The following is a 17,493-nucleotide window of genomic DNA, read 5'->3' on the forward strand; positions in this document are numbered from 1 at the left end:
CGTGGAAGGTGCTTCCCGAGGGAGTAGAACAGTTTGGCTGCGGTGTCCCAGGCTGAGAAGCGCAGTGTCCGCACGGCCAGCGGCCTGGCGTCGCACAGGAGCGGGGCCGTGCTGGCCTCGCCCGCCAGCCCGAGCCGAGCGGGGGGCCCCTGGAGGCGTTTCCTTTCCTCACCTCCTGTCTCCATGTCTGCAGCCGGCGTTTGCGGGGCTTCCGCTGTGCATTCGGGGAACCCCCGAGCCAGGCCGGACTTGGAAGGAGCCACGGACAAGCGCTCGCGGAACCATAAGGTCACGTGACTGGGTCACGTGACAAGCCACAGCCACGTGGCCGGCAGCCCAGAGGTGGGACAGGCGCCGTGGGGCGGAGGCCTCGGCCAGGATTACAATCCCTGTGGCTTGAAGGGTGAGCGGGCCAGCCTGGGCCAGGTGAGGCCGTTAGCACAGCGCCCCCTGTTGAGTCCCAAGTACCTTTGCTGGTGTCGGTGTCTGAGGGTCACTTTTATAAATTGTGGTGGAAACACACATCACGTAAACGGTGCCACCTGAACCACTTTTAGGTGTTCGGCTCAGGGGCATGGGGCTCGTTCACCAGCGAAACCACCACGGCCGTCCGTCCCCAGGACTTCTCCACCTTCCCAAACGGAAGCGCTGTCCCCGTGAAGCACGGCCCCCCCCCCCCCCAGCGTCCCTTCTGTGTCTCTACGACTGTGGCTGGGCCGCGTCCCTCCTCTGAGCGGGATCACTCAGTCCTTGTCCTCCGTGGCGGCTCACTTCACTCAGCGTCGCGTCCCGCGGGGGCACGTCCGCTCATCCTCCGGTGGCTTCTACCTTGAGGCTCGTGACTAATTCCGTTATGAACGTGGGTGTGCACATACGCCCGGAGACGCCGCCTTCAATGCTGGGGGGCCCGGCAGTGGAGCTGCTCCCCCCCTTCGTCATGCATCATGGCTAAGGGGCTCCGCGCCTTCTCTGCTCGCCCTCCACGCCCAAACCAGCCCCCCACTGGTGGCGCAGACCCGTCGTGAGGCACAGCCTCTCTCACTTGGTGTGCACCTGGCACCTGTCTGTGGGTTATCCTCTTGGGCTGGGGTCTCCTGGCAGCCTTAACAATAAAAGGAAACCGAGGTTTGCACCTTTTTCTTAATTACTCTAAATAAGCCCATCTCCGGTACTTCCGGGTACAGGTTTTCCCACTTGGCCGGCAAAAGTCTGTCCCCTCAGGCCCCAGTCGGTTTCCCAGGGAGCCTCGCTTGCGGAGAAAGCATCCTTCTCATAGGGCTGGGCTGCGAGGACCGGAAAACGGGGCAGAGGCCCACGGGGTGGAGCCGGGTCGCCCCACAGCCAGCAGTGCCCTCCCAGGCCAGCTGTGCAGAAAGCGGAGACCGAGGGTGGCCCAAATCCACAGGGACAGCCGGGGCCGAACGTGGCAGTGGTCTGAGAGCTTGGAAAGGGGGAGGCAGGTGCAGGGAAGGGGCTGGAGGTTCCCTGAGTCCCGCCCTCGCGAACTTGAGAAGAAATCTCTGCCACGCTAAACCGGGTCATCTGGCACAAGGGCCCGACACAAGTGGCGGCTGAAGAGGAACCCAGTGTGCCGAGAAGGTGGCCGGCTCGCGTCCGAGGGCGCCCGGGGTTGTTTGAGGGGCGGCCCCTCTCCCCTGCGTGTGACTCTGAAGGTGCCACCTTCAGGAGGTAGAGTCCACACCCCCCACCCTCGAACCCCCCTCCCCAGGGGCCTTTGATGCACTTTGACCAATAGAATTCAGTGCAAGAGATGTCCACGCCGGCTTGTCTGCTCACACCCGTTCTCTGCCCCGAGACCGCCACGGAGCCCATCCTGCCGACAGGAAGAACGAGGCAACAAGAAGAACCAGGGAGCTCCCGCCCACAACCACAGCTGGGCCTGACCTGGGGGCGAGGCAGCCAGGACCCTCCGGCACCAGCCTCTCTAGTGAGCCCCTCCCCGTGCATGAGCCCCGCCCCTGCGTGAGCCCCTCCCCGTGCATGAGCCCCGCCCCTGCGTGAGCCCCGCCCTGTGCATGAGCCCCGCCCCCTGTGTAACCCAGCCCCTGCGTGAGCCCCATGTGTGAGCCCCATGTGTGAGCCCAGCCCTGTGCATGAGCCCCGTGCGTGAGCTTCGTCGGTGCGTGGGCCCCGCCCCGTGCGTGAGCCCCGCCCCCTGCGTGGGCCCCGTGCGTGAGCCTCGTGGGTGAGCCTCATGCGTGAGCCCAGCCCTGTGCATGGGCCCCGCGCCGTGCGTGTGCCCCGCCCCGTGCGTGAGCCTTGGGCGTGAGCCCCGCCCCATTCGTGGGCCCCTCCCATGTGTAGGTCCCGCCCCCTGCGTGAGTCCCGCCCTGTGCGTGGGCCCAGCCCCATGTGTGAGGGAGCCTCCTGCGTGATCCTCACCCTGCCTGCGCGTGAGCCCCCTGCGTGAGCCCCGCCCCCTATACAAGCCCCGCCCCGTGTGTGAGCCCCGCCCCCTGCGTGAGCCCCGCCCCAGCAAAGCAGCAGGGTTCTGCAGGCCAACCTGGCGGGTCATGAGGGACAAAGCCACGGTAGTCCTGTCGCTAAGGCGTGGCAGGGTGGTTGTCGCTGAGCCATCGGCAACCGAAGCTGGGGGCCCCGCCGCTAACCTGCCCCGTGGCTTCAGGACGACGTTCCGTTCTCCGGGCCTCTCGTGTCCTGCCGTAAAATTCCAGGAGCGGAGGAGCGCAGAGCAGTAGGAAAACCCCGGGACTCCCGGCTCGGCCGCTTAACTAGCTGTGTGACCTTAAACAAATGACATACCCTCTCTGAGTCTGGATCTCCTCACCTCTCGTGGAAGAGAAACACGCCCGGGCTGGATTCCTGCTGGATTGACTGAAATAAGGTGTTTGGCAGTAAATACCGAGGCTTTGTTACGGTTTCGCGCACGGACGCTGGAGCCGCGCTTTCTGGGTTCAAATCCTATGTGTGCCATTTTCCAGCCGTGGGATCTCGGGGAAAAGGCTTGATGTCTGAGCCTGTTTCCTCGTCTGAGTGATGGGGAGGACAAGGAGAATTTAAAAGGTCGGTGTCCGTAAAGTGCCTGGAGCCCACAGGCGGCTGGGTGAGTGTTGCCTGTGGGGTATTTTTACACCATCTCCTGGACCTTCACCAGGGCAGGATCGGGGCTGAGGAAGCTGCCCGGGGGCTTTCCAGGTGACGCTCCAAGTCGCAGAGCTGACAAGCCCTGGAGGAAAGATGTCTCCTCGGGCCTGCGGGGCTCCAAGTCCGGATGGGTCAGAATACTTCAGCCCCCGCTCCCTGCGCGCCTGCTCCGCGCTGGTGCTGGAGCCACAGGAACCAACGGGGGCCGCCCCGCAGCCCCGAGGGTTTAAGGAGGGCGGACACGCGCACAGTCACAGCGCACAATGAGGGCACAGAGAGGGGGCAGGACCCCGCGGCGGGCCCTGGCCGTCACGGAGGAGGGTGTCCTGAGCTGGATCCCGACGTGGGTACGACTGGGTCTGGGCCACGTGCCCTTGTGGGGGAAGGCACGCGTGTACAGGAGCTCAGAGTGTAAACGCACAGCTGGTGTGGAGCCGGGTCCCGGGAGGAGGCTCCTGGGAGGAAGCGTGTCCTTTCCGCCCTCGCATGAAAGGCCAAGCCGGCTTCCGAGGGGCGACAGTGCCCAAGCGCCAGCCAGGCCCCTGGGCTTCCAGACCCCCTCCCCACCCTGCCACTGGCCACCCCCACCTGCGTCCAGGTTCCCAGAGCCCGCATCCAAGGCCTGGACTGGAGAGGTCTGCTCTTAAATGCTGAGCCGGCAGCTGACCCCGGCATCCCCCCATCTCACGGGGTTGGAGGGACACTTGGAGGTCGGGAGCCCAGCCAAGGGGGTCAAGTTGGGGAGCAAAAGGCCGGTGACCCCCCCCCGAGGCAAGCGGGGTGCCCCACGTTGAGATGGGCTCTCACCCTGCGTGTGCCTGGCGTTTGGGTCTGGGCGGCCCGTCGCCTTTGGGGTGAGCTGCCCCCAGAACCCTGAGCCTCTGTCTGCTCCACACGTCTTCACCGACGGCCCCGCATAAATCACGATCCTCGACAAGCTTGCAGCTGAGCAGGGGCTGGTGGGGAGGGGGGAGGGGGGTATCCATCCCGGCTCTCAAATTCTCATTTCCAGTCTCCTCAAGAAATCATTGAGAAAATCAAAACCCCGTGTTTCCAAGTGCTCTTCAAACTCACCGCAGTCAAACGGTTCCCATAAATCCAGACGGCAAAAGCCATACTTCAAAGGTTTACTGTTCCCCAAATGACAATAATGTCATATTGACCGACTCCTGGGGAGCTCTGGGAGTTTGGAAAAAGCCAGGCAAGCAAGCAAGATCTTTAAGTGAAAAAAAACAAAAACAACATTGGTGAACTTGACAGTTTTGTTGAAGTTCACCGCATTTTCCCGGTGTCACAGCACTTTTGCAGGCCCTGACGCCTCCGGTGTCGGTAACGGCACCCCCTCCTCCCTGGATCTCGGGCCACCAGCCTCCCCCTGCAGCCCCCACCCCCGCCCCCGCCACTGGGGCCACGTTTCTGGAGCTCAGATCCAACATTCCTGCCGGAAAGCTCACCGCGGCCTCTGGCGTTTTTCCCGAAAGAGACGACGAGGGCCCTTCAGCTTCTGGGGGCCCCCCACCAGCCTCCGCGGAGGGTAGCAGACGCTGGCCACACCGAGGGTCTGGGAATCGCCATCTAGACCTGCAGTCAGCCGTTCCACAAACGTTCATTAAGTAGCTATCCTGCACCAGACCTTGGAGATGAGGCAGTGTTTACAAACCAACAAAGGGCAGCCAGAAACCCGTGCCCCCCGGTGGAGCTCGTATTCTAGGGTGGGAGATGGGGCGAATCCGATAAATTAGTGACAGGCCGGACATCAATTTCTGGACGGTGGGAGCCGACCCTCGGGGACATGGGCCCGGGGTACGGAGAAAGGGGTGTCGCATCCCTACCAGGGAGGCAGACGGGAAGGGACGCGCTGCCCGGCGGGGAGCAGGACGCCCAGCTCATGCACCGAATATCTTCCCTCCGAGCCGCCCCTCCCCCCGGGGCCAGCACACCCCAGTTCCCGGGAACGAGCCCGAACCCTGTGCCTCGGTACAAGGCAACGTGCAGCCAGACGTAACAATGAGACTCTTGCAACAGAAATGAGACAGAGGGTCCCCAACAGGTTTCCTAATCACACGGGAGGACTGGCCCAGGGGGGAGTAGGAGGCGTGGAAGTTCCCTGAAGCAGAATCTGAGGACGCGCCTCTGGGAGAGAGCCTGGGCTGGGACCCAGAGGGAGGGACCCAGGAACCCAGCTGGCCCAGAGAGGCAACGGGGCTTGCCTGTGGCTGCACAGCTCGTGAGAAGCACAGCTGATGCCAAGTGTGGGTCTTCTGGGGGGCACTGGAGTACGGGGCTTAAGAACACGGGCTTTGGAGGCGGAGAACCCCGGTCCCACACTTCACCCCGCCTTTTGCCGTCTGTGTGGACATGTGTCCAGCGGTTCCGAGCCTCGGTTCCCTCGCCCGGAGAACGGGATGGTGCTGGGGAGCCCGGGTCCCGGGAGGGTGTCAGTGATAAGGGAGGTGAAGCCTGAGATACGCCTGTTACACGTCACGTGCATGTAGGTGTCAGGAAAGTCAGCTCTTGTCACTGTCTTGCTGGAGGGTCACACGTCGGCTCCCTTCTCTCTGTCTCTCCATCACTGTCTCCGCGTCTCTGTGTACCTTGCTGTGTTTTCTCTGTGGGTCTGTGCGTGTTGGGTGATGTCCCTCCCTCCCTCTCTCTCTCTCTCTCTCTCTCTGCCTTCTACGTGTATCTGCTTCTAAATCATTTGGTCTTTATGTCTGTCTCTCTTGCTTCTTGCTTTCTCTGTATCTGTCTTGTCTCTTCCTCCCTCCACGTCTCTGTATCTCTCTGTCCCCCTCTCTTTCTCCCTCTGTCCCTGTCTCAGTCTCAGTCTGTCCGTGTGTCTCTGCCTCTGTGTGTCCGTCTCTGTCTCCTCGAAACCAGGAGTGAGCGGCAGCCCCTCACAGGTCATTACAGGGAAAACACTGAGTAGTCGTTCTTGGCTCGTGCAGGGAGCGTCGCAGGCAAACGGGAAGAATTCAGAATTAACGGGGTGCCGATTACTTCCGGGGGAGGGAGGAAGGGGGAGACATAAACGAAACAAAAGACAACCTAGCAACAGTTGGGAGCCTCCGCAGGTGGCCACAAAAGCGATCCTACTGAAGCCAGATGGTGCCAGTGACAGCGGCCACCGTGGGTGGAGAGGAAGGGGGACAAATGTTAGTGCCACCCAGGAGCCAAGAGGGGCCATTCGGGGGCCCCCGGCGCAGCCCCCAGAACCCCCGTGTTGAGGACTCCGGAGATCCCAGCCTGTACCCCGCTCTGGACCCCTCTTGAGCAGTTCCCCATAGAAACATTGTCATGGGCACCTGTGATGCAGGTGGACGTGACCCAGATGGGATCCCTGGGCGCCCAGGCAGGAGGGGGGAGCAGACAGACAGCGCTCTGCCATGGGGAGCTCCAGCGCCCGGCACCGCGAGCCCAGAGTGTCTGTACCGAAGGCTGCACAGAGCCACGTTTCAGAGGAGGTGACGCGAGCGGGCAGCGTCCAGGGGGATGAAGGGCGGGTGCGGGAGGGAAGGGAGGGGGGTGAACGAGCAGGAGGACGTCGCCCAGCAGTGAGAGACGCAGGGCGCACGGACGCCCAGTCTCCACAGCCGAGGTGGTCCCCCCGAAAGCTACACCGTACGACCCAGGGCCTCCACTCCGGACGACGGACACCGAAGAACAGAAAACAGGGACAAACGGACCCTCGTACGCGATCGCTTGCGGCGGCCAAGAGGTGGAAAACGACCCAAAGGTCCATCAACAGTCGAACGTGGAACACTCGATACGACGTGGACGAGCCCCCACAAAACCGCGCACAAAACATCACATAGTCAATGATGCCACTGATGTCCAGAACAGGCAAATCCGTAGAGGCAGAGAGCAGAGGCGTGCTGGCCGGGCGCTGGGGGGACGAGGAACAGGGTGGGCGGGTGCCCGTGGCCGGGGGGGCTTCCTTTCGGGGCACCGACAAAGTCTTGGACGTCGGTAGAGGTGAAGGTTGCACAGCAGCGTGAACTCACCCCGTGGCAACGACTCGTACACCTTTGAAGCGGTTAGTACTTGAGTTTAGGCGATGCAGTCTTTTTTTTTTTTTAATAAAAAAAGTGTTTTTTAACGTTTATTTATTTTTGAGACAGGGAGAGACAGAGCATGAACGGGGGAGGGGTAGACAGAGAGGGAGACACAGAATCCGAAACGGGCTCCAGGCTCTGAGCCATCAGCACAGAGCCCGATGCAGAGCTCGAACCCACGGACCGCGAGATCATGACCTGAGCCGAAGTCGGACGCCTAACCGGCTGAGCCACCCAGGCTCCCCAAGGCGATGCGGTCTCTACCTGCGTGAAATAAAGATCATAAGGTAAAATACAAAGGAAAGTAAGAAGCCAGAGCCGAGGTATAGCCCCCGTGGGAGCTGGGGGAAGGGGGGGCGGGACCAGATCGCGGGGGGCCCTTGAGTGATGCTGCCTGCTCCCCGTGGGCGATGGGGGGCTCTCCAGGCCCGGCCCAGCTCCAGAACCATTAGCATCACCTCGTGTGCGCGTTAGGACTGTCTCCCAGGCTCGTGGGCAGGAAGGGCCAGCAGGAGGCCGGCGGGAGCGTTGGAAGGAGGCTGGGCAGGCGGGAGGCACATCTGAAGGACAGACTGTCCCACAGGGATGTGGGCTGGACCCAGAAAACCCTCAGGAGCCTCGGGAAGGCGGGACCCCCGAGCTCGGACTCCAGGTCAAGGGAGAGGAGGTCGGGGGCCGGAGGCCCAGGCCGCTCCGCGAGGAGCCGGGGAAGGAAGGGGCCGCGGGTGCAGGGCCCCGTTGCATCGTTAGCGGCTCCCCTGAGGACAGGTGTCCGTCCCCAAGATTTCCATTCCCTCCGGGGCCACCTTCCAGGTCCTGCGCTTTAAAGATTGGTTTTAATTCAGCCTGCCTCCATCAGAAGCACTGATCTTTCTCTCCGTCTCGGCCACTGCTGTCCTTGCTTCTGTCTTACTGACTTCCAGAAAGTCTGCCAGCCACATACGGACTTCGAGGTTTTTTTCACAAAGGAAAAGGCAAAGAGAGCTGTCAGAGGCACGGAGCCCACGCCTCTGGAGAGTTCAGGGCGGAAATGGAGGGTGGGGGTCTGGCAGCCTTTGAAGACATTTCTCCGCAACCCCCCCCCACCCCAAATCCTGGCCATCGGACGCTGCTGAAGGCCCCTCGCAGGGCAGGCCACGGTGGAGGGTCGCAGGGATCAGAAACCAGCCAGACCTGCCCACACGCCCCGGGCAGCTGAGTGGGGGCGCCAGACAGAGGTACGGGGAGGCGGGCGGGGGTCTCAGGCAGGCCGGCGGTGGCCCTAGAGGTGGTGGACGGAGACAGGACCCGGGGCTACGGGGCGAGCTCGTCACTGCCCACGCGAACCCGACCACACGTCCACCCGCCCACGTCTCAGTCATTCAGTCTTATACGGAGTCATTTCCACCCATGACTCACCCACTCTGTCTGGTGACGGTGCCTTCACTCAGCCAAAGGCTGTGTTGGAAGATGGAAATGCGTGCAGACAAGAACCAGGGGCCGTGGAGCCTCCGGAGGGGCTGAGCCTGTGGCGGGTGGGGGAGCGCCGAGCCAGCTGAGAGGCTGGGACACTTCAGGACAGAGGCAGGGACGGAGGCCCAGGGGCCCAAGTCGTGGGGCCCCCCCCAGCTTCACCTGTGCTCATCTCTGAGCCCGCCGCTGGCCAGCGTCAGGGTTCCAGGGACCCGCTGGCTCCGAAGCCGTCCCTGTGTTTCGCCGGTGAGGCCAAGGTGGAGGCGTGGCCGACAGAGCTGTGCCTCAGGGTAGACCTCCGTTTGCTCAAGATTGAACAAGTCAGAAACCAGGGAGGATCCCAGCAGGCACCCCCCCCCCCGCCCGGATCCACTAGTGGCCTCGATAGCCAAAGGGAAACGTCCTCCCTGGAGGAACGTGGTAAGCAGAGAACGGGCGATTCCGGAGCTCCTGGTTTGCCTGGTCGAAATCAGAGCTCACAGCCGCTTGCCCGAGTATCCGGAAAGGAGACCCAGGCACAAGTGTGGGGCATCTGACCTGCAGGATTTGGGCTCAGCAGGTGGGGCCCACCAGGCGGCAGGTCCCCGGCAACCTCCGTGTTCGCTCCCCGGGTGTCAGCACAGCCCAGGAAGGGGAGCAGAGCCGTGGCCGGAAAAGGAAGCTGCCATTGGTTATGCGACAGGCCTGGGTCATTTAGTGGGTGACCGAGCCGCACGGACACGCAGGCCTCCCAGCAGCAAGCTCACTGCTCTGGCCACCGCGTCCTGCACCTGCCGGGGGGTAGGCGGGACTCTGGTGACTGGTAGGGAGCCCAGGGCTGGGAGGGGATGGTCCTTCCCCCCTCCCCCGCCCCGTGCCAGGAAGGCTTGGGGCCGAGAGCCACATGGGTGGAGGGGCTGAGCCCCAGGACCATTCCTCAAATGGGAACGGATGTCACCCCCCAAAGAAGACTAGGAGGAGCAGAGGCGGAGTCAGGTGCCGCAGCAGATGAACGGGAGGATGTGTGCGTGGGCCCAGCCGCCAGCCGTACCCCACAGACGGCCCCGATTAGGGTCCCGAGGGAGCATCGGGGACATATAGGGGCTTGGACGGAGCCCCTGAGCTCACCCGTACTGAGTACAACGGCCCAAGAGGGTGCCAGGCAGACAGGAAGGCGCTCCCGGGCTGGCCCTGTGCCGCCTCTTTGCACAAAGACCAGACGTGCCACCCGCTGGCCCCACAGCTGGGGGGGCTGACCGCTGCCGGCTGTCGGGGGAAACAGCCCTCCCCCCAGAAAAGAAGGGTACGTGGTGCCCCCAGGCAGTCTGGGCCAAGCCGCAGGAGAAGGTCGCGGCGGAACAAATTCTGGAAGGCGAAAGCGTGCCCGGATCTGTGGGGGCTGGACACGCACTGCAGCGGCCTCCCCCCCCCCTTTCTTCTTTAATCGCCAGCCTCTAACTCGGGGACAAAATTACAAGCTCGTTGACAATGGTCAGTGATTTAGGGGCGAGAGCGCGGCCCTGATCCAGAGCAGGAGAAGCTGACGTTGCTTTTCGACTTCCCGCCGAGGTCCAGCCAGGAAATTACCTGCTTCTGCAGAGCGGGCACGCGGGGGCCGGGCTAGCCGATGAGCGTGCACTTGGCCGAGTTAACAGGCAGAGAAAGCTGCTCCGCATTCGCGATTTGCTGCTAATTGATTAGGGCCCTGGGGCACTGGGGGGAACGCGGAGCCGCTCTGTCTGCCCTTAGAGGCGACGGAAGTTTCCAGACCCCTCTGGCTGGGCCCAGGATCGATCCCACAGCCTCCAGAGGGGCTGAACCTGTGGGTGGGGGAGGGGAGCGCTGAGCCAGCTGAGAGGTCGGGACACTTCAGGACAAAGGCAGGGACCAAGGCCCAGGGGCCCAACCGCGGCGCCCCCCAGCTTCACCTGTGCTCACCTCTGAGCCCGCCGCTGGCTGGCGTCAGGGATCCAGGGACCCGTTGGCTCCCAGGCCACACGTGCGTTTCACCGCTGTCGGCAGAGGCGTGGCCGACAGAGCTGTGCTGTGGTGTAGATGCTTCTTTTTTTCTCCCCCCCAAACAAATGTTCCACTTAAAACGCAGCTGACGCCGACCTAAGCAGCTAGTTCATGCTTTTTAGCGAAGCCGACGGCTTTGTGCACGCGTGTTTCCCTTTACGGTGGCGGGTCCCGCGTGTTAACGCCACACGGTGGCTCGCGGGGGAGGAAGAAAGACGTAGAAACTCGATTACAGTAGACAAGACAGCTTATGGTCCTACGTTCAGGGGGATTCGCGGACAAGAGCCGTGGACACCTCCCCCCGGCCCCCGTAGCTGCCTGGGGGTCAGGGGTCAGTGTAGAGCCCGGGTCTTGGGCTTGGATGGAACCAGAGCTCAGGGGGTGGTCGGGGTCAGCCGCCAGTGGGGGCCGCTGGGAGGGGAGTCTGCGTCCACAGTGGGGGGCCGAGTTATCCCCCACCCGCCCGGGCAGGGGACTCAGGCCTGTCCCTCCCACATTTACTGCGGCACCTGCCCCCCTCTGTGCCCCGGAAGTACCCCCTCCCGGGAGTTTCTCATTTCTTGCTGTATCTTCCCTGACCCCAGACGCAAGAGGTCTTTGAGGAGGGGCCTCTCCAACCCCCGGGCAGAGGCTCAGACTGCTTGCAGTCATCTCCAGGGAGCGGCTGGTGTCGTTCGGGATGGAGGTGCCCCCTTCCAGGCCCTGCGGCCCTGAGCACAGGCTCCCGGCAGCACCCCTGCCTCCCCGTGTGCCTCATCAAAGCACAGGTGACATCTGTGCCCAGAGCAGCTGTCACACCGGAGGCGGGTCAGCTCAGCTCAGATGTAAGTGATGGGCTCGTCCCACACCACCCACACGGTGGTCTTCCCGGGAGGCCCCAGGGACTCTTCCCAAGCAGACGGGTGCCAGGGAGGAGCTGACACCTGGCTCAGCATCGTCCACACGGCTGGTGACAAGTCCTGCCTTGGGGTGGCCAGCCCGGAAGTGAGTGGGACGCCGTGTGCATCCCGGCCCCATGCCCCCCATTAGAAAGACCAGCCCTCCGGGCGCCTGGGACAGAGGGGCTCCGGGGACATGGGACTCGGTGCTAAAACTGGGACAGCCTCAGGCAAAGGGGATGGCCGGTCACCCCGGATTCCTGGGAACGCTGGCTCGTCTCGTCTGGGAGCCAAGGTCATCCCGATCCGCTCAACCCCGAGCTGCAGACAGGGACACAGAGACTGGCCACATACGGCCGCTCCCTCGCTCCTCTGGTCCTGACGTGAGAGCGTGCCGCGCAGCCTCCCGGAGCCGCCCGCCGCGCTGACCTCCCCGCCTCGCCCCCCATCACCCTCCAGCCACCGCCCCACCCGAGATCACCGCCCAACAATTTCCCGGCACTCGAATCCTTACCTCAGCGTCTGCTTCTGGAGGGACGCAACCCAAGGCGGTGTTTTTGCACAAAAGCCGTAAGAATTTGTCAGTTACACCCGATAAATATTTTGAGGTGCCTCCCGGGTGCCAAGTGCCCCGCCAGAGAGACCACCTCCGACCTCATCAAGTTGACAGTCTGGAAGAAATAAAAGGTCTTCTGTGTAAGTTACTAGAAACAGCCACTGTTCCCTTTCTGCAGATGCGTGGGATTCCGGTCTTATTTTATTATGGTAATAATATTATGGTAATAATTCCATAGACACATACACGTAAGGTCACTGAGCCTGCGCCTCGGGCCCGGCTGCGTACTCTTGCATCCAGATTTTTTTACATAAAGTTACAAGTATTTTTCTACGTATCTCGTCTTTAAAAACATGAGCTTTAGGGGCGCCTGGATGGCTCAGTCGGTTAAGCATCTGACTTCAGCTCGGGTCATGATCTCAGGGCTCGTGCCCCGCGTCGGGCTCTGTGCTCGGAGCTCGGAGCCTGGAGCCTGCTTCGGATTCTGTGTCTCCCTCTCTCTGCTCCTCCCCTGTTCGTGCCCTTACTCTGTCTCTCAAAAATAAAGATTAAAAAATTTAACAGAATTTAACACCATGAGGTTTAACGGCTGTGGAGTCTTGCCTCGTTTATGCAACGGTTCCCCAATCCTGTCCAGTGTCCCTTGATTACAGATAAACGCCGTGATAGACTCTAAAGAGATTCTGGGCGTGCGGTGATATAATCATAATAGCATTTTAGAAAAATACCCTGGCAGCTCTGTGGAGCCCCGAGACCAGCTGGAGCCCAGGGAACATTCTGGGCGTGGCAGCTGACGAGGCTGAACCCAGCAGCCGGTGGTGCGGACGAAGCAGGTGGGGAAGTGGGCTTGCAGAGAGGGCTGGACACCCCAAGTGGCCGCTCTGCGTCCTTACAGCCTCTTGTGTCCAATTTAGAGCTGTCGTGCTCTTTCGCCGTCCCCGCACCCTCCTGACTTGGCCACTTAGCCGTCTGTCCCTTCAGGGAGAAGCCGGTCTTGTCCTCCAGAGTCCCTGTCAGGTCTAGAAGTAATGCTGGGGACATAGTTACGCCTCTTAAACTGGCCTTCAGATGACAGAAATGATAGAAAGCCTGCCACTCTGGGTGCCCGTGTGAGTAAGGGTCATCCAAGGGAACCTGGCGGGTGGGGTGGACAGAACAGGTCACTTGAGCAGGAAAGGGCTCCCTCGCGCATTGGACCCAAGACGTGTCGATCATCTCTGCTCTGCCAATAGGTCGTGATCTGGAGGCTGCCCTGGGAGGCAGCCCCGGGAATGTGGAGACGGGGGCTCCTGGGGGCTGCTAGCCGACAAGGAGACTCCAGGGCGGTGGGAAGGGGTCAGGAAAGAGCAGGCGTCCCCACTTCCGAGAGTCCTGGGGACTGGAGCCAACGGTGAGCGAGGCTGAGTACAGCAGACCCGGAGGAGGGGAGGCCCTCCCCGACAGAGGCCGGGAGCCGAAGGGGTTTGCCCAGACCGTGAGAGGTTGGGATCCAGTGGGAGGGGGCTGAGGTCCAGAGCGGCCCCGGGCACCACTCCCCTGCTGGACCCTGGTGCTGCTGTGGTGCCGTGGCGACGACACAGCACTGTCCCCTCCCCCCCCAACCTGCTACACGCTCACACATGGCACGGACATGGGCGCGTGACCTCCCCTCCCTGTCTCGCAACCGTCCTGTGAAGCGGGCCCCCTGGTGGTTCCCATTTCACAGGCACGCAAGCTGAGGCTCCGGGATGTTATCAGCCAGGTCCGCAGGTGGTGGGTGAGGGGCCAGAACGTGAGGCAGACGCAGCTAAACCCGGAGTCCCCCCTGCCTTCGACCGGACGGTGCCTGTGCCTCTCGGCCAGAGGCAAGCCCTTTCGCCGGGCCGGTCGTCAACGTCGGGACACATTCTTGGTTGTCAGCACTGGGGGGCGGGGCGGGGGGCCCCAGGGAGACCACCAGACATCACGTCTCGGCGACGCCCCCCCTCACAACCTTGGGCCAGGCCTGAGATGTCAGCCGTGCCGATGCGGAGGAGCCGCGGGTCGGCGTGGTGCCACGGACCCAGGACGGCAGGGGCGGGGGGGCCCCTGCGACCCTCAGGCCGCCTGAGCAGTGAGGCCGGCTGCAGTCCCGGCTGCGGACGCACAGGGAGGGCAGAGACGGATAATTGCCCCGACGCCAGGCCCGCGGGGCCCGCGGGAGGTGAGGTGGGGGGGCCCAGACCAGGGCCCCCCACGCCCGGCCCCCAGGACGTCGGTCCCCAGCCGCAGATCCCACGGCTCCTTGAAGGATCCAAACGCAAACAGTTCTTAGAGCCGCCTGCTCTCCCCGGACAGCGCTGAGCCAATATTTGCTTTAGCAAATGGCTGAGCTGTTCATCTTGTCTGCCTTGGGGCTTTGTCGTCCTCTCAGGAAATGGCTGGGACTCTGAGTCGGGGAGGCCGACACCTGGAGGGCAGCGTCTCCCCCGAGGCCCGACGCGTGGAAAGCGGGCTCCGTGACCGAGAGGCGACAGCAGAGGGACGTGCGGGCGACGTTAGCTGTGGCCCCACTGTGCGCACCATCGTCATCTCCTTCCCGACAGCCCCGAGAGGAGCGGGACTGTCCCATTTGACAGAGAAGAAAACTCCCACCGGGAGAAGTTAGGCGACTTTGCGGAGGCAGCACAGCCGTAAGGGTCGATGATGGGACTGGAACGCCCGTGCGCACCTGATCTAAAGCCCCTGCATGTGGGGCACCCTGCATCAGCACTGGCACGGAGTCAGCACCCTCCCCCCGGATGGCACAGAGAAGGGTCAGGCAGGACAGAGAGGGGAGCCGGTCAGCAGAGAGCTCTACAGACCTTGATTCCATCAGGGATCTTGTGTCGCAAGTCAAGGAACCGACAGACTGGCCTAAACAATCTGAGGGTTGATTCGCTCGTGACTTGAAAATTTCTGAGGGGGAAAAAAAAAAGAAAATTCCTGAGGGAAAGCGCACTTCAGATTTGGTTGAGTTCAGTGGCTCAGCAATGTCGTCAAGGACCCGGTATGCTCTGTTTCCCCCCTCTGCCTTCTGTCGTGTCAGCTCCCCTCACGGTGCCAAAGTGGCTGCAGCCGTCCCAGGCATCTCTTCATTTTTCCCACCATCTGGATGGAGGAGGATTAGCTTCCAGTCAGTCTCGCAGGCCAGGGAGGAACCTCCTTTCTCACAACCCGCTGAAAACTTCTCCCATCTTGATGGCCCGGTTTGGGTCATATGTCTATCCTTAAGCTAATGTCTTTGGCCAGGGGAAGGCCTCGCGTTGACGGGCTTAAGGCTGGGTTAACTGAACACGCCACCGCAGCAAAGGGGATGAGACTAGGAACCTGACTGGGTGGAAAAAAACAATCGGGATCAACTCTTGGAACTAAGGCTGCGCTCAGTGCTCTGACATGGTCATTTCGTGGAGCCATTTCACCCGCCGGTGAGAGAGGGAGGAAATGCTGGGGAGGGAGCTACCAGCCTCTGTTTGAGTCAGGGGATCAGGAGGTTGGAAAATAGGACTCTTGCATGGAGTCGGCTCAGTCGGCCAGGAGGGCTGCCCGTAGTGAGAGGCACGGTGAGGACAGACGGGTGCAGATGATCTCAGATTTGCGGGCAGCTCCGGGGAGGTCGCCCCCTCCACGTGATAGGGCCAAGATCCCTTTAATGTCAGGTTATGGAATGGTTCGGCAGAGAAAGATTATGAGGGTCTGGATGTAGGGGTGTTTCTTTGAGGAGGGGCGGTGAACCTTCCAGGAGTAAATGATTCCTATAAACCTGTCAATTCCATGGGAGCACGGACTGAGCTTTTCATCTCTGAGTCCCGAGAGCCCAGCACGGGGCCTGCCACATGGTCGGGACTCGGCAAATGTGTTGAATTAACACAATCAATAAGGTAGAACTACATATCCAACCTTATACTCTGATGAGAGCAGATATATTTTCTCCCCGAGCACACGTGAAGCATCTACAAAAACAGATCAGTTACCAAGCCACAGAGAAAACATCAGTGAGTTCCTTAAAGCAGAACTGTTACTAAAAACACTCTCTGATCACCGTGTAATAAAACCAGCAATCAGAACCGAATCAAGACACAAAAAGGACTTTTCATCTAAAACTTTAAAACTTCCTTACCAGTTACTTATCCCTGCATAAAAAGTTACCCCAAAAGTTACTTGACAGGTGCAGACAACAGACATTTAATACGTCCCCACATACATGTTTCCCAGCTCTGTCTGCCAAGGGCCTAGAGAAACAACAGCCCGGTACCGATAAACACACCCAGAAACCGGATCTTGGCTTCTAAATACCATTCTCCATTCAACAGAGTCAATGGAGACACGGCTTCTTTTCTTTCTTTCTTTCTCTTTCTTTCTTTCTTTCTCTTTCTTTCTTTCTTTCTCCCTAAACCACCAAAGGTTTTAATTTTTTAAGAGACGCAATGTGATGACTTAATACACGTATTCATGGGGAGCTAGTCCCCTAATCAAGGTCAATAACACCTGTCACCTCACATAGTCACTTTTGGGGTGGAGATAAGATTTAAGATGTTCTCTCTCATTATGAACTCCGGTCACCGTGCTGAACCTTAGCACCCAGAACTTATCCACCTCGTAAGTGGAAGTTTGTGCCCCCTGATCAACTTCTCCCCATCTCCCCATCCCAGCACCCCCACACCACCGCCCTATCCTCTGGCTCTGTGGTGAGATTAAACAGGATTTGTCTATCTGCGTCTGGCTTATCTCTCAGCACAATGTTCTTCAGGGCCCTATGAAGACCGCTGATTCCAGGCTGAGCTGGGAAAGTGAAAGTGACCCTAAGACATCTTGTGGCCCCAGAAAGAAAGGAAATGCAGAAAACCATGCAGAGGACATAAGCGCTAACTTGGAGAGGGTCACAGAGGTCAAAAGAGACCAATGACAAGTTTCGATCAAAGCAACCCGCCAGATGCCACGGCAAGGAGGGGACAAAGTTGACATCACCAAGTGATGGGACGTTTCCACATCACGCGCTCCTCACAGGAAGCACTGAGATCACAGGACCACTTCTGTGCTACTCTTTCCAAAAACATATAACCTGAATTAATCATGAGGAACCAGCAGATAAACCGAAATCGAGGGACATTCTACAAACTCTCCACAGTCTTCATCGATGACAAAGACTAACTGAAAAAAATACTAAGGAATGCTTGGAAAAATTCGAATAAGGCCTACAGTTTAAAAAAATTTTTTTTAACATTTATTTATTTTTGAGATATAGAGACAGAGCACCAGCGGGGGAGGGGCAGAGAGAGGGGGAGACACAGAATCTGAAGCAGGCTCCAGGCTCCGAGCCGTCAGCCCAGAACCCGACGTGGGGCTTGAACTCACAGTGAGATCGTGACCTGAGCCAAAGTCGGATGCTCAGACTTCTGAGCCACCCAGGCGCCCCTGGTCTACGGTTTAA

This window comes from Leopardus geoffroyi, chromosome E1 (genome assembly GCF_018350155.1).
Source record: "Leopardus geoffroyi isolate Oge1 chromosome E1, O.geoffroyi_Oge1_pat1.0, whole genome shotgun sequence".
In the NCBI taxonomy this organism is placed as follows: Eukaryota; Metazoa; Chordata; class Mammalia; order Carnivora; family Felidae; genus Leopardus; species Leopardus geoffroyi.